The sequence below is a fragment of the Scyliorhinus torazame genome, chromosome 14, assembly GCF_047496885.1.
Source record: "Scyliorhinus torazame isolate Kashiwa2021f chromosome 14, sScyTor2.1, whole genome shotgun sequence".
NCBI classification, from domain to species: domain Eukaryota; kingdom Metazoa; phylum Chordata; class Chondrichthyes; order Carcharhiniformes; family Scyliorhinidae; genus Scyliorhinus; species Scyliorhinus torazame.
This window is the reverse complement of record NC_092720.1, coordinates 69831023-69846046: the sequence shown is the minus strand read 5'-3', so window position 1 is coordinate 69846046 and position 15024 is coordinate 69831023. Positions and strand designations below refer to the sequence as shown.

The 15024-nt window shown below is 48.2% G+C and overlaps 1 long non-coding RNA gene across 1 annotated transcript in view; it reads left to right on the top strand.

The window, feature by feature from the left end:
- Positions 1-13868, top strand: part of LOC140389303 (uncharacterized) — a 78298-nt gene extending 64430 nt beyond the window's left edge. The window contains exons 3-5 of the long non-coding RNA XR_011934332.1: positions 8012-8160; positions 8645-8695; positions 12962-13868. This is a non-coding gene — a long non-coding RNA (uncharacterized lncRNA). The remainder of the gene's footprint in view (positions 1-8011; positions 8161-8644; positions 8696-12961) is intronic.
- Positions 13869-15024: the final 1156 nt, after the last annotated feature.

Here is a 15024-nt window from a genome sequence, read left to right as displayed (position 1 = left end):
CTCTTCTTTGGGGCTTCCAGACAGGGTTTTTTCTTCTATTCTGTTGCAGACATGGACCTCTCTTCTCGGGGGGTGGGGGAGGGGGGGGGGAGCGGTCCTCAGCGGGGTCTCTTTTATTTATGGGGTCTCTGGTGGGGGTCTCATTAATTTAGGGGTTCTCTGTGCAGGAGTTTGGGTCACCGACATACCATGGGGGGCCAGAGAATGGGGGGGGGGGGTGACCCAGAAAATCCTGGTAGGGGGATCTGAATTGCATTGCAGGGGTGTCGGGAGGGAGAAATTGCATAATTGCATTGTGGGGGGAGGGGGGCCAGCTGCCACACCTCGCTATCAGGCCGCCTGCTCAAAATGTCAATCCTTGCCATGTATAAACCGTGCCTTTCAACATGGCGCCAGCCGTGCGCAGACCCGACCTGCCAGAGAGTGCCCCCCTAGCCACCTCCCACCAGTCCCCCCAGCCCTCGCCGAAGCCCCCCGCTCCCCGCTTCCCCGGCCAGCAGCGTGGCGCCCGCCCAACTGCGGCGGTGCTGGACACAGCCCCCAGCCGCCACGCTGGGTTCCCGACCGCTCAGACCACACGTCCCTCGTTGGGAACTCGGCCCATTGGGGGCGGAGCCTCGGGGGAGGGCCTCAGGTGACATCCTGAGGCCGTCCCGATGGCATGCGGCGCGCTCCTCAATGATGCCGTTTTCGAGGGTCGGAGAATGCGAAAACAGGCACCGCCCCCGATCCCATCGTAAAAGGAATTGTCCGCCCGATGGCCGATTACAAAATCGGTGTCGAGGAATGGAGAATCCTACAACTAGTCTCTCCATCACACAATCCTGCCCACTGTTTTTGACACCAAAGCAGCATTTGATCGAGTGTGGTATTAAGGAGACCGAGCAAAATTGAAGTTAATGGTAATCAGAGGAAAACTCTGATGTTGTTGGAACCACACCTAGTATAAAGGAAGATAGTTATGCTTGTTGAAGACCAATCATCTCAGCCCCAGGAGATCGCTGCAGAAGTTCCTTAGTATAGTATGCTACACTCAACCACTGGTGTTATTAATAACTCGACCTCTAAAGTAAGGTCTGAAGTGCTGATTTTCACTGATGATTGCTCAGTGTGTTAAATACGATTCACAACTTTCTGATACTAAAGCAGTCCATGCTCTCATGCATCAAGACCTAGTGACATTCAGACTTGGGCTGGTAAATGGCAAGTAACATTCATGCCACACAAGTGCCAGGCAATGACCATCTCCTATAAGAGAGAATCTAACCATCTCCCCTTGACATTCAAAGGCATTACCATCACTAAATCCCCCGCTATCAACTTTCCCATTGACAGAAACTGAACTAGATAAATACCTTGGTTACAAGAGCAGGTCCGAGGCTGGGAATTCTGCAGCAAATCATTCACTTCCTGACTCCCCAGAAACTGTCCACCATTTACAAGGCACATGTCAGGGGTGTGATGGGATATTCCCTATTTGTCTGGATGAGTGGAGCTACAGCAACAGTCAAGAAGCTTGATGTTAGCCTGGCAAAGCAGCCCGCTTAATTGCCACCCTATCCACCACCTTAAACGTTCAACCCTACACCATCAGTGCATAGTGTGTACCATGTGAAACATGTACTACAGTAGCTTGCCATTCCTCCTTGCACTGTATCTTCCAAATTCACCTCCATGGAGAATAAGCATTCATATTTTTTAAAATTCATTTTTACTCGATGTGGGCATCGCTGGCTCAGCCAGCAATTGTTGCCCATTCCTATTTGCCCCTGTTGCGATGAGCTGCCTTCTTGAACTGCTGCAGTCCATGTGGTGTAGGTACACCCACAGTGATGTTAGGGAGGAATTTGCAAGATTTTGACCCAGCAGCAGTGAAGGAACAGCGATATATTTTCAAGTTGGGGCGGTGAGTGACTTGGAGGGGAACCTCCAGGTGGTGGTGTTCCCAGGTATCTGCTGTCCTTGTCCTTCTAGATGGTAATGGTTGTGGGTTTGGAATGTGCTGTCTAAGGAGCCTTGGTGCGTTCCAGCAATGCATCGCGTCGATGGTCCACACTGCTGCTACTGTGCATCAGTGGTGGAGGGAGTGAATGTTTATGGAAGGAGTGCCAATCAAGTGGGCTGCTTTATCTTGGATGGTGTTGAGCTTCTTCTGGGTACATTAAATTCCAGTTCCACTCCAAGTTACAAAACATCCCAAATTGGAACTGTATCATCTTTCCTTCACAGTTATTGGGTCGAAATCCAGGAACTCCCCACTTAATAACACCCTGGGTGTTCCTATGGACTTCTGCAGTTTAAGAAGGTGGCTCACCACCACCTTCTCAAGGGCAATTGGGGATGAGCAACAAATACTGACCTTGCCAGAGATGCACACATTGCAATAATATATAAAACAAAATATCCTGCAAGAAAAGAGAAACATGAGCTCCAAAAGAGTACAAAAGACCTGTTTATCCAAATAGTGAAGTGCTTTTGGTGAAGGTGACTATAGATCAAAGAACAAAGAATAATAACGCACAGGAACAGGCCCTTTGGCCCTCCAAGCCTGTACTGGTCATGATACCAACCTTGGCCAAAACCCTCAGCACTTCCATGTGCTGTATCCCTCTATACGTATCCTATCCATGTATTTGTCCAGATGTCTTTTGAACGCCGTTAATGTATCTGCTTCCACAACCTCCCCTGGAACACGTTCCAGGTACACATCACCCTCTGTGTAAAAAACTTGCCTCGCACATCTCCACCAAACCTTAAACCAATGTCCCCGGTGACTAACCCCTCCACCCGGGGAAAGAGTGCCTGCCCATCCACTCTACCCATGCCCCTCATAATCTTGTAGACCTCTATCAGGTCACCCCTCAACCCCCGTCATTCTAATGAAAACAGTCCCACTCTATTCGGCCTCTGCGCATAGCTAACACCCTCCAGACCAGGCAACATCCTGGTAAACCTCCTCTGCACCCTCTCCAAAGCCTCCACATCCTTCTGGTAGTGTTGTGACCAGAATTGTGCGATTCCAAGTAATTGTGTGCAATATTCCAAGGAGATTACTTTGCATAAGGATGGGAGTTATCGATGGATAGATGGAGATATGAGTAAGTGAATATGAAGAGAAAGGTGGGTGACCCTGCAAGATTAATTGGGTGGGAGGAGTGAAGTGACAGGGTTGCTTGAGGATGGAGGATAAGGATTGGGGTTATGTGCACAACAGGATGTAGGTGAATGTGCCATTTTGTCCTCATCTGCTTAGGTAATTACACTGCCTCCTCCACAGAATCCTGGGGCGTCATTCTCCGCCGGCGGGAGTCTCCGTTTTGCCGGCGCCCGGGGGTTTCCCGACGGCGTGGGGCTGCCCCACAATGGGAAACCCCATTGACCGGCTGGTGTTACGGAGACTCCCGCCGGCCGGTCGGGGCAGAAATGTGGCGGGGCGGGTAGGAGAATTTCGCCCCAGATCTGTGATACCTAGTCCCTGCTGTTGACTTCCACCATGACCGCCAACTTAATATTATTGGTCTCTGCTGCACTTTTTCCTCATGTTGGTCGGGGATAGTTTCTCTCTCTGAATTTCTACAGCCTCCAACAACATATCCAGGGACGCTTAATTAAAATGAAGTTCAGCCTTTGCACATTTGGACCACATTCCGCTACTTACTTTTCTCCTTGAATATGAATGTTTGGCTTTAAATACTTTATTGCATCATGCGGGTCCACATCACACCCACTGCAACTGACTGGATGGGAAATTCAGTAGTATAATTGTAAGTCATAACTGAGTTAAAAAGCCACTGAAAGGTGGGTTACCCAGGTGCGCTGTACTCCACCCGCTCATCCGTGCTCCCAGTGCACTGCAAAATTAAAATAGGGGCCAAATTATATGCCAAACTCAAAATTAACCCCAAATTTTATACAATAAATATCCACATATTCTGCATTTATCTTGCATTCAAGAAATTTTACTATTTTAATGTGCAGATAAAAGAAGAGCAGGCAAGCATATGATTTTCTATTTTCCATTTTCCCATTCTCAATGTTCTGGTCTGAAGATCTCTGTAAGTCCAGACGTCACCTCTGCTACATGACTAACACCTCTGGCAGCTATGGACTGATAATGCATTTGTGACTTGGAGGTATTGTACAAAGGCTCAAGGAAAAGTTATACAGAACTGTGTGAGCGTCAGTGAAACTGTGAAGTCTTAAATCTTATGTGAACTAAAGCTATTCTGATCCATCATTCGTGCCTGCTTAAAGAGTTAAAGAATAATAGGGATTTCAGGGATTTGTATTTTGTCTTCTCACTTGAAACAACAATATTTAAGTCAAGGACAGACATCTTGGGAGGCTAATAGGTGAACATCTAAGGTTGTATTTTTTGCCTGTTCATGTGTTTTCTGGCTCTGCCCGCTGACAGGATCATCCTGTCCCGCCAAAGGTCAAAGCACTTCTGCCGAAGCTGCTGAATCTCCCGCAATGGATCCCACCATGACAGGTCTGGAAAATCCTGGCCATGGTTAGCAGGTAGAAAATCTAGTTTTTAAAAAATGTTTCCAATTATGGGGCAATTTAACGTGGCCAATCCACCTACTCTGCACATCTTTGGGTTGTGGGGGTGAGACCCACACAGACACGGGAGAATGTGCAAACCTTACACGAACAGTGACCCAAAGCCGGGATCGAACCCAGGTCCTTGGCGCCGTGAGGAAGCAGTGCTAATCACTGAACCATCGTGCCGTCCAAGAAAATTTAGTTTTTCAAGTCTAACATGAAAACTCCATGATGAAGATAGTGTAGTCACCACAGCAGTGGGACAGGTGAAGACTTTTCTTGGGGAAAAAAGATTGGCTGAATAATCTTTGTCTACCCTATTATTCTGATAAAGTTGCTTTTAAGTTCTCGCAAACTAAAGGCTGAATTTTACATACCCCTGGTGGACGTGTTTCCCGGAAGAGGGTGGATAGACACATAAATGGCATGGGTGCCCATCCCACCACCTTCCTGCCCTTTCCCGAGGTCAGCCCCATAATATGGACGGGGGCGGGCATTGAAATAGACAGTCTGCCTGCCGTACTAAAATGACTATTTGAGGATTAATCAAGTTTGTTATCCAGCCTAATGACCTGAATAATAAGCTGCCTATACGAGAATAATTTTTGTGGGCAGCAGGGTGGGAGAAGGAAGCTTGATTTTTAACCTCAAATGGTTAACGGATGGGAAGGAAGAAGGGATCATTCTTGGGAGATTGTCCTTTGCCAATCGTGGTGCAGCCCCCCTTAGACTGAAACTCTCTTTCCTTCCTACTCACTCCTTCTCTGAAACCCACTCTCTCCCTCCCACTGCCCCTATCCCTAACGTGCCTAAATCCTTCCAGCACAAGACCCCGGACCTCTCTGGGGATTCTGAGCCTTGGGTTCTGCTTTTCAGCTGCAGTCCTGGCAGGTACCACTGAGGCCCTCCTGCTGCTGTTGAGACTGATAGATTTAGCCAGCAGCTCCAAAGGGCGGGACTTCCACCCCAATGAGGAATGGAAGGTGCATTCAGCCCTCATTAATGGGCCCGATGCGCCTTATTGCTGCTGGACTGCTTGGCAAGGAGTCAGTCGGCTTCACGCTGACGTGGTTTCCATGGAATGGGAAATAATCTTTCTGCCCAATCAAGCTGTTTATGAATATGCAATTTTCTACAAGGAAGTGCAGAGGGCACAATCTTTTGCTTATTGCTTTGAGGCGGTCCTGGCTCCATGGTCCTTTATTCATCAGCTGCCCAAGCGGCAATTATGTCTCAACCTTGACAGTGTCATCGTTGAGTATGGCCAAATTCATAGCTGATCTCATTCCTAAACTTACCTAATGACCACACGTGTATGTATATACTTTTACCAGGATCAGTAGTTTATGATTAAGAACAAGAACCATAGATGATCAGTGCAGCTGAGATCGGCTAACTTCATCAAGATCAACGATTGGATCTTCCTGCTCTGTGTGACCCAGCTGCTCAATGGTTTAAATGTCAGAGACATGAAGAAGTCCACACTTCTTATCAATACTGGGGCTGGGGCAATAATCAGGGGCTGGTTTAGCACACTGGGCTAAATCGCTGGCTTTTAAAGCAGACCAAGCAGGCCAGCAGCACGGTTCAATTCCCGTACCAGCCTCCCCGAACAGGTGCCGGAATGTGGTGACTAGGGGCTTTTCACAGTAACTTCATTTGAAGCCTACTTGTGACAATAAGCGATTTTCATTTTCATACTGTCAAAACACAAACAAAGAGAACAAAAACCTTTGCTATCAAAAATGGGGATGGGAACAGATTATTGGAAATTATACCATGATCTCACGAAGGGATTGATGTGTTAAGTAAGTTGGTTCAACGTTGACTGCAACTGGATGCAGTGAAATTAGAAACAGGCTTCTGACACAGGAGATGGTCCATCACTGTTTTATTGAACTTCCTGATTGCTGTACATAGCCTGCTGTGAGTTGACACTCTATCAATCTAACTGATAACCTCCTACTGGCTTTACCAGACTAACTCTCTACCTCACGGTGATAGTGCTCACTGGCTTGTGCACTCTTACTATCTCAGTAGCTGTGTCCTGTAGAGAGAGGGAGAGTCTTAATGCCCTGTGTGCTTTATAGTGGCGGTGTCCTGTCTGGTGATTAGTTGTTATGTGTCATGTGTGTTCATTGGTTATCCTGTGTGTCAATCACTGCCTGTCTGCATCTCATATTCTGACAGGCAAGGGTGAGGCTGGCAGTTGTTGTATATGCCCCCTTGAAGCCTGTTATTTATGAAAGAAGGACTGGTGTCATGCATTCCTAAGCACTTCCTTTCATGTTCGCAGCAGATGTATAAGTTTGCAAGAAACAGGTGGCAGGAAGTACATCCTCGTATTGCGACCATTCAATAGCATACTTTTCATTTGGAAGTCTATCACTCAACAATCTGTTTTTCTGTTTCTATTAATTTTTTACTTGCCACTTGCTTGTGCAAGGGCCTTGGCACCACAGATAACAAATTCTATTTCGAAGAGTCAATTTTATGATATAATTAAATCAATGGGGCTGGATCATTGCAGTTGGTCATAAATCCCCGTCGTTCATTATAATCATGATGTGGAACACTCAAAAACTGCATATTTGACCAAATGAAGTCTGCCTGTCAAAAGCAGGGTCAATTTTAAGTTTACTCTGAAGATTATGGGCGGGATTCTCCCGCAATCGGCGGGATGGCCCGAAGCTGGCGCCAAGAACTCCGGTGTTGGGTCACCTGGAAGTTGCGGAATCCACCGCACTTTCAGGGGCTAGGCTGGCGCCGGAGGGGTTGGCGCCGCGCCAACCGATTCCGAAGGGCCGCCATGGTCCCACGTATGCGCAGAACCACCGCCGTGTTCTTGCGCATGCATAGGGGGTTTCTTCTCCGCGCCAGCCATGGTGGAAGCCCTGCAGAGGGCGGCGCGGAGGGAAAGAGTGCCCCCATGTCATAGGCCCGCCCGCAGATCGAAGGGCCCCGATCGCGGGCCAGGCCACCGTGGAGGCCTCCCCCCGGGGCCGGATCATACCGTGCCCCCCCCCCGCCCCCCCGAGGACTCCGGTAGACGGCCTTCTAGCCAAGTCCTGCCGTGTTGGACCATATCCATTTCACGCCGGCGGGACTGGCCGGAAACGGGTGGCCGCTCGGCCCATCGGGGCCCGTGAATTGCCAGGGGGGTGGCGCTGCCAGTAGCCCCCAACCAATGCGGCGTGATCCCTGCCCCTGCCCGAAAATCGGCGCTGGAGAATTTGGCAGCCAGCATCGGAGCGGCGGGGCGGGATTCACGCCACCCCCGGTGATTCTCCAACCCGGCAGGGGGTCAGAGAATCCTGCTGCTTTGGACACAAGCAGCTGCCCAGCACTGCATTGTTCGGCCTCCTTTTAGAGTTATTGTGACATAGAAGAAGGCTATTCGGCCCATAGTTTATTACACATATCACTACAATAATGATGATAGTTACATTTATGTTTTAATCAGATGACATTTGGCAAAATTCTCCGCCTCATGCTGCCAGTGGCGGAGTTCCCGTTGAGGAGGAGAACTCCACATTAGCGAAGAAAACAGGATCGGCAACAGGCTTCAACCCATTTCCAATGCCCCAGGTCCCTGCTGATGTTGGGATCAAGGTACATGTCTCGTGCTAGTGGGATGATGCAAACGGTTCATTACGACACATATTCTTCCGGCACACATAATTCTCTGGCCCCCTGGGCTGGGAATCATGTGGCCGAGAAATACTACAGGTATGGAACAACGTGGATCTCATGATGGGCCAGCCTCCCCCCTCAAAATGCAAGACACTTCAAAGAGAGTTGAGTGCTTTCCAATCACCCGCCTGCATGTCTGAGTGATTTTGAAGTGGTCAGCTGTAAATTAACAGCACTTAACTCTCTTTGAATGGTGGATGTTTATAAACATTGTGGTTAGAACACTTTAGAGTGACTCAGCCGTGAAGGAAGATGAATGAAGCAAGCCTGATAGCTGTGCGTATGTGCGTGTGTGTGTGTGTGTGGAAGCTGTCAATCACAGGCCAGTAAGGAAAATAATTGAATAGCTTGCAGCTCAAGGATCTGAAGGCTTTAACCACAGCTGACTGGTTTCTCTTTCCAGGAATTGACACATGGCGCTTCCTGTGTCGGAGCCAGCAGGTGTATTGCCCAGGTGAGTGTTACAACAGTAATTTTTTTCCATGCCTCTATCTGGACTGCCCTCTAGCTGCCAGAGAGGGGTCTCTTTTCTGGGGGAATTCCTGACAAGGGTCTCTTTTCTAGGGTGCCTGTGGGGGGGGGGGGTTCTCTTTATTTAGGGGTCTCTCTATTTAGGGATTCTCTGGGAGGTCCCTTTATTTAGGGGGTCTCTGTGGGGTCTACTTATTTAGGGGGCTCTGAGAGGGAGGGGGTCTGGTCACCTCCATACTTGGTGGAAGGGGATGAGACCCAGAAACTCTGGGCGTGGGGGCCAGATTTGCGATGCAGGGGGCAGGGGGGATGAATTACAATACAGGAGGTGTGATGGCCAGCCATGGGATCTCACTATCAGACTGCCTGCTCAAAAGGGCGGCCCGATAGTGGAATTCCCTCTGGAATCCGACAGTCCTCGCCATGCATAAATTTGCCTGGCTAAGGATTGGGAATCTTTTCCAATCTGTGCTCCCAATGGGACCTCAAAGGTAGTGATGTCAGGATTACCACCAGTGCTACGTGCGAGTCAGAGCAGCAATAGTAGGATGTATTGGATGAATTCATGGCTGAAGAAATGGTGTGAGGCGGAGGGTTTCAGGTTTCTGCAGCAGTTGTAGTGGAGGTGGGACCTGTACCATCTGGACGGATTACACCTGGGCCGGGTCGCGACTGATGTCTTTGGGTGGGGGGCTACTTGGTAGAGCAGTTGAGGAGGGTTTAGACTAATATGACAGGGGAATGGGAACCTGTGTAAGGATTCAGAGCAGGTAGAATCAAGAAAAAGAGAAAAAGACAGGAAGGAGAATAAACAAAGTGATAGGCAGAGAAATCAAGGGTCTGTATCAGATAACCCTGTATAAATTGTAGGGAAGGGTCATGATACATACAAAGGACTAGCATTAAGGTTTTGGACCTGAACATGCGGAGCATTTGAAATAAAATGGATGAATTAGTTGCGCAGATAGATGTAAAGGGGTATGATATCGTCGGGATTACGGAGACATAGCTCCAAGTTGACCAAGGACATATGTAAAAAGCAAGTGGGTGGCCAGGGAAAGGATTGGACCACATAAGAACAGTGGGGGGAATCTACCTGTTGAGTTGAGGAAATGGGTGAGGTACTAAACAGGTAATTTGCACCAGTGTTCACCAAAGAAACACATTTTGTGGAAGATGACTCTTGGGTAGGGTGTGTGGACATTCTGGGTCATGTTGACATCGAAAAGGAGGAGGTGTTATGTCTTTTAAAAGACATTAAGGTAGATAATTCTCCTGGGCCGGGTGGGATTTACCCCAGAATACTGAGGGAAGCAAGGGAGGAAATTTCTGGGGCCTTAACTGACATCTTTGTACAGGTGAGATTTCAGAAGATTGGAGAATTGCTAGTGTGGTACCGTTGTTTACGAAAGGCAGCAGGGATAATTCTGGAAACTATAGGCAAGTGAGTCTCACGTCGGTTGTGGGTAAATTATTAATGGAGAGAATTCTCGGACAGGATTGATACCCATTTGGAAACAAATGGACTCATTAGCGATAGACAGCATGGTTTTGTGAAGGGGAGGTCGGGCCTCATTATCTTGACTGGGATTTTTGAGGAGGTGACAAAGATGATTGATGAGGGGAGGATTGTGGATATTGGTGACATGGATTTCAGTACTGGTACAAAAGGTGAAGTCACAAGGGATCAGAGGTGAGGTCGTAAGATGGATACAGAACTGGCTCAGTCACAGAGGCAAATAGTAGCAGTAGAAGGATGCTCTTTTGAATGGTAGGTTGTGATTAGTGGTGTTTCACAGGGATATGTGCTGGGGCCTCTGTTGTTTGTAGTATACATAAACGATTTGGAGAAAAATGTAGCTGGTCTGATTAGTAAGTTTACGGATGATACCAAGGTTGGTGGAGTAGCAGATAGTGTTGAGGATTGTCAGAAGATACAGCAGGACATAGATAGGTTGAAGACTTGGGCAGAGAAATGGCAAATGGAGTTCAATCCAGACAAGTGTGAGGTAATGCATTTTGGTAGGTCCAACATAGAGGGGAAATTTACCATAAATGGCAAAACTCTTAGGAATATAGAAAGTCAGAGAGATCTGGGCACACAGGTCCACAGATCTTTGAAAGTGGCAACACAAGTGGGCAAGGTAGTCAAGAAAGCATGCAGATGCTTGCCGTCATTGGTCGGGGTATCAAGTATACAAAATTGGCAAGTCGTGCTACAATTGTATAGAACCTTGGTAAGGCCGTACTTAGAATATTGCGCAAATTCTGGTCGCCACATTACCAGAAGGATGTGGAGGCTTTGGAGAGGGCGCAAGGGAGGTTAACCAGGATTCTGCCTGGTCTGGAGGGTGTTAGCTACGCGGAGAGGCTGAATAGACCCGGACTGTTTTCATTAGAAAGATGGAGATTGAGGGGTGACTAGGGCAGCATGGTAGCATTGTGGATAGCACAATTGCTTCACAGCTCCAGGGTCCCAGGTTCGATTCCGGCTTGGGTCACTGTCTGTGCGGAGTCTGCACATCCTCCCCGTGTGTGCGTGGGTTTCCTCCGGGTGCTCCGGTTTCCTCCCACCGTCCAAAGATGTGCAGGTTAGGTGGATTGGCCATGGTAAATTGCCCTTAGTCTCCAAAATTGCCCTTAGTGTTGGGTGGGGTTACTGGGTTATGGGAATAGGGTGGAGGTGTTGACCTTGGGTAGGGTGCTCTTTCCAAGAGCCGGTGCAGACTCGATGGGCTGAATGGCCTCCTTCTGCACTGTAAATTCTATGACTTGATAGATGTCTACAAGATTATGGGGCATGGATAGAGTGGATGGGCGGGCACTCTTTCCCAGGGTGGAGGGGTCAGTCACCATGCGTCATAGGTTTAAGGTCCATGGGGCAAAATTTAGAGGAGATGTGCGAGGCAGGTTATTTACACAGAGGGTGGTGAGTGCCTGGAACACATTGCCAGGGGATGTTGTGGAAGCAGATACGTCAACAACGCTCAAAAGGAATCTTCACAAATACATAGATAGGATGGGTATAGAGGGATACAGCACATGGAAGTGCTGAGGGTTTTGGCCAAGGTTGGTATCATGACTGGTACAGGCTTGGAGGGCTAAAGGGCCTGTTCCTGTGCTGTATTGTTCTTTGTTCTTTGTTTGTAAAACATTGAGGGCTGTTCAGTTTTTAGGAAGGGCAGACAGAAAGGAAAATGTGGTGGCGTTGCATTGTTGATTAAAGAAGATATTGATACAATATTGAGGAAAGATATTAGTACAAATGATGTGGAATCTGTCTGGATGGAGTTAAGAATAATTAAGGGATCACTTCTCGGCCTTTTGTCTAAGTTGAGCGTGAGGTCAGGTGTAATGCCTGGATCTGGTATGTCTCTCTTGTGGGGACCATGAATTGGATTCAATTTGAATTGGTTTCCTACAATGATTCGTGGGATGGCGGGACTGCCATATGATGACATATAATCCGTTAGGATTATATTCATTGGAGTTTCGAAGAGTGAGAAGGGATCGCATAGAAACCTCTTAAATACTAACAGGATTAGACTGGGTTGATTCTGAATGAATGTTCCCGATGGTGGGGGAGTCCAGAACTAGGGGTCATAGTTTGAGGATAAGGGGGAAACTTTTAACGACTGAGGTGAGGAGAAATCTCTTCACCCAGAGAGCGGTGAATCTGTAGAATTCGGAACCACAGAAAGTAATTGAGGCCAAAACGTTGTGTAATTTCAAGAAGGAATTAGATATAACTCTTGATGCTAAAGGAGATCAAAGAATATGGAGGGAGGCATTATCCAGGTATTAAACTTGATGATCAGCTATGATCATAATGAATGGTGGAGCAGGCTTGAAGGGCCGAATGGCCTCGTCCTGCTTCTATTTTCTATGTTTCTAGGAGGGCTAAACAGTCGCAATTCAGCTCAGGCGGGAGAACATAGGGCTGGGTTCTCCGTCGATGGGATCCTCCGTTTAGCTGGCAGCGCATTCACGCCCGCGGATTTCCCGGCGACGTGGGGGTTCCAACAATAGGAAAATCCATAGGCCGGCTGCTGGGACAGAGGATCCCGTTGTCAGCAGGGGCGTGCCGCACCAGAAAAAGGGTGTGGTGGGACGGAGAATCCCGCCCATAATCTCCCAAATAAAGAATCTTGCCCATTGTTTTGTAGATTGGCTGATGTGAAAATTAGAATAGGGAAAATGTGAGAAGTAGTGAATTTCAAAAGCATGTTTTCCTTCTGTTCATATGAAGGTGGCGGCAACAAAGAAACAACAATCTTTCTGGAGGAAAGCATCACAGAGGAAATTTTCCTGACCGTGCAACTTCAATTCAGTTTATAAACAACCTTTTATTGAGTATTTGAAGAGCTGTTTAGTAATTATCTGATATGTTGTACTGTTATCCTCAAGTGAATGTGTAATCGATGCTATAGGACAATCAGGGTGAGTACAAGATCCTGATATTCATGTTGAGGCTCTTGCAGAAAAAGTGGCCTGAGTCTTCCGACTTATTAAAGAGGCAATTCTTGGTTCTGAAACAATTATTTATAACGGGCTAAAAGGATTTCTGACCAACTGCTAGTCTCCAGGCACCTTGATTTCATTAACTCATAAAATTGACTTGTAATAGAGTCTGAATGGCGCCTTACTATATGACGAATGAAAAATAAATACAAATACAAAAACAGATGGCTGGTTGATGCACTTGTCGTGAAATATATGCTTTGGGATGATGGAAGATAGGACGGAATCCAAAATGTCCCTACTTGATCTAATCTAAGACAGACTATTGAATGAGGGGGCACATTTGAATATATTGAGGAAGAAATAAACACAATGAGTCAATCTAAACGGCCCTCACAGATCTTTGATAATTTTCTCCTGAAGATGAATTGAGATGTTTTTCATATTATGGCTTGTGTGAGGGATAATTAGAAAACTAATTAAATATGTCAGGAAATAAATGCAGCATCTAGTTATTGTAATATTTAACTTCACAATGATCATAATTTTCTATGCACTGGAAGTACCAGCACTGTTCCATACATTTCCCATTGTATAATCATATCCTTGAATAATTTAGGGATCAAAATTGTTTCTTTGTGTCCTCCAGCCATTCAGCCTCTGTCATTGTCTATAAATAAAGCACAAGGAAGTAAGATTGTTTCATGTTTTTCTTTCTTGCACTGGATTTGCAAAAAGGTATGGAGGGGAATTAAATCTGGTAAAATATATTGACTGTGGATGTAGTGAATGCTTTTGAAAGAACAGACAATGGAAATATCGGGCTGGATTCTCCGATTTTGTGGCTAGGTGCTAACGCCGGCGTGGGAACTGTGCCGTTTTACGACACCCAAAACAGTGCCGAACCCTCACCGGTCCTAGGAGCAGCCGCGCCAGGTAAAACTCCTGGTTCCCATGCCAAGAACACCCAGAGAATGGCTGGTTCCGTGGCCCCACATGCGCATAGCGAAGACCTGCAGCGGTCGCGCCGTATACCATGGTGCCGGCCGTGGGCAGACCCGACCTGCCAAATTCTGACCCATGACCACCCCCTGGTCACCCCTGGCTACCCCTTCCAGTCCATCCAGCCCTCGTGGAAGCCCATCTGACCAGCAGCACGGTTCCCGGCTGACTGTGGCCACGCTGGACAAAGACCGCTGCTGCGACAACGGGTTCTAGACTGTTCAGAACACATGTCCCCCGCGCGGTCAGGAACTCATGAGGCGCAGAGCTTCGGGGGAGGACCTTCTGGAGACGCGCCAACGGCGTTCCAACGGCGTGCGGCGTACGACGTGATGACATCAGTTCGGAGGGAGCGGAGAACAGAAAACCGGTGTCAAACCGCCACGCCCACCCCCTCCCCCGGATTTGGACTTTGGAAGGGATTCTCCGCCCGATCGCCGATTACGATACCGGCGTCGGGCAACGGAGAATTCCGTCTATCATGTGCTTTTCTGGGGCGAAATTCTCCGGAAACGGCGCGATTACTGCCGACTGGCGCCCAAAACGGCACAAATCAGACGGGCATCGCGCCGCTCCAAAGGTGCGGAATGCTCCGCATCTTTGGGGGCCGAGCCCCAACATTGAGGGACTAGGTCAGCGCTGGACGGATTTCCGCCCCGCCAGCTGGCAGAAAAGGCCTTTGGTGCCCCGCCAGCTGGCGCAGAAATGACATCTCCGGGGAGCGCATGCGCGGGAGCGTCAGTGGAGGGAGTCTCTTCCGCCTCCGCCATGGTGGAGACCGTGGCGGAGGCGGAAGGGAAAGAGTGCCCCCACGACACAGGCCCACCCATGGATCGGTGGGCCCGATCG